The sequence below is a fragment of the Octopus bimaculoides genome, chromosome 18 (assembly GCF_001194135.2).
Source record: "Octopus bimaculoides isolate UCB-OBI-ISO-001 chromosome 18, ASM119413v2, whole genome shotgun sequence".
NCBI lineage: Eukaryota > Metazoa > Mollusca > Cephalopoda > Octopoda > Octopodidae > Octopus > Octopus bimaculoides.
Window position 1 is genome coordinate 32,989,361 of NC_068998.1, and position 2,337 is coordinate 32,991,697.

Here is a 2,337-nt window from a genome sequence, read left to right on the forward strand (position 1 = left end):
ATATATATATATATATATATATATATATATATATATATAATATTAGGGACAAAATCCAAAATTACAGGTAAAAAACTCAATTAAAATCAATTTATAAAAAATTAAAATTAAATTGAGCCTTATAGATAAAGTATATATAAAATATATAGTTTTAGGGAAAATAACCAATTTTCAAGAACTCATCGATGAAAATCCACTATCACATATAGAAAAGTTGGTATATGTGTATGAGAGTACATAATCAGAGGAAATAATTTTTATAACATTGATAATATTATCAAAGGTGTATTATTATCAAATTACTACACTACTACAGCTGATGTAATACATTAATAGTAATAGTTGTGGATGGCAATTGGATGTGATGGTGGTGGAACTGTGTGTCTACATCAAGAATGAAGGTACTAGCATGTTAACATAGTCAATATGATTAAATCAAAACTCTGAATATTGTTATCAAAAATTACCAAGTAAACCATATTCATTTATCACTTATTTTGTGATATCATATTACTCTAATTAACCATTCATCTTTAAAATTTGGATTCAACTTATAGGGGACTGTCGTTCATAGTTCTGTTTCTCTCATGGAATCTGTGAATCTGTGAGCCCAAAGAACTCAACAGTGATTTTTAAATCTATTTACATTGTTTTCTATTGACTAAAAGTGGCTACAGGTGACTATTAGGATAAGAGCCATAAAGATTTGTTAAAACTTAAAATATTGCTGAAATACAGTCTACTTTTCATTTAAAAATTTCACAGCCAATATTGTTTTAGATTTCAAAAATAGAAACGAATCTGACATGAAAAAATCAGCACTTACATAGACTTTGTAAAAGAATGCATTCTGGTGAAAATAGTCAAATCGAGTTAAGTCTTGAAATTTAATCTGACAATGTTCAGGGGAAGAATACTTCAATTATTGACCACTTATGTATCAAAAAAATGAAAGAGCTTTTAAAATGGACAAAGAAAATTTCTCACTAACTGATGGTTGTCTGCAGGTGGAAAAAATATGACAATATTGTACATATGTATTTATGGCAAGGAAAAGAACTGATTATTTATTTATTAGCTTGAGTTTGAATTAAGATAGAATGTTCTAAAATTACTACTAAATATTCTTCTAGAAATATTTATAAAATGAAGTAGGGTTCCATTTTCAAGTGAATTTTGGACACATTTGTGTAAAAATGAAAATCTTCAAATGAGTGATTTCTTTTTATCCTATTATTAAGGTGTGGCCGACTCCAGTTATTTTAAGAACTGGTTACGTAAGTGAGATTGGAATCAAAGTGGAAAATTGTTTTGACAATTATATGGCATACAGAAATAATTTGTCATTAAGAACATCAAAGTAATTTTCTTGCCTTCAAATGCTAAATCATTAATTCAACCATATAACCAGAGAATTTTGAACTTTAAAGTTGGAATAATATCAAAGAGAAATTTATACAGGAATTTTATTTTAACTTGATGACATTCAAAGTAAACCTTATGCAAATGTGATTGCAAAATGGATTCCATTTTTAATTTAGTGCATATATTGGCAATATTATAGAAGTAAGACACAGTGAAGATTATTTATACTTGTTTAAATAATGTGAATTTTCTGAAACCAGTCCAGAAATTGTCATTAACAAAGATAAAAAATTATTACAAAAGAAATTCTTGATATTCAGTTCTGAAAAATGTCTGAAAATTGTTTGTTGAAGAGGAAGTTGTGACAATAGTGACAGAAATGACAAGCTGTTACTAATGGAGACATTAAATTAAAAAAGAATACAAAGTTTCTTTAATCAGTGTTCTATTGCAAGTAACTGTAAAAATACTTTGTTGTTGCAAGCAACAACAAGCAATAGAATTTCAAGAGTAAAATGAATATGAAACAATTTGTTAATTAACTACTAAATACTAATGCTGCACAGTTAAAATTGCATAATTTTAGTAAGATAAATCAAGCTTTTTATAGTGATTGTCTGTAACTTTTATAATAACATGATGATGATAGTGCTGATGATAATAATAATAATAATAATAATAATAATAGCATTATCGCTGTGAAAACAACATCCATTCATGATTTTTTTTCTTTTTTTTTTCTTAAATACATGTTTTACCTGTGAATTTGCGTGTGTAAATTGGGAATGCATACAACGAGTTTCTCTGCCCTAGGTGTACGGAAAACACTCGGCGAGAAATGGGAGAAAATTTGAAGAAAGAAGAAAAAAAACAACATCATCATCATCATCATCATCATAATAATAATAATAATAATAATAATAATAATAATAATAATAATAATAATAATAATAATAATAATAATAATAATAA

At 26.2% G+C, this 2,337-nt stretch overlaps 1 long non-coding RNA gene across 1 annotated transcript in view; it reads left to right on the top strand.

Annotated features, from left to right (window-relative positions):
- The window catches only part of LOC128249803 (uncharacterized), a 484,216-nt gene that overhangs the window by 242,420 nt on the left and 239,459 nt on the right, over positions 1-2,337 (top strand). The gene's annotated exons all lie outside the window — the stretch shown is intronic.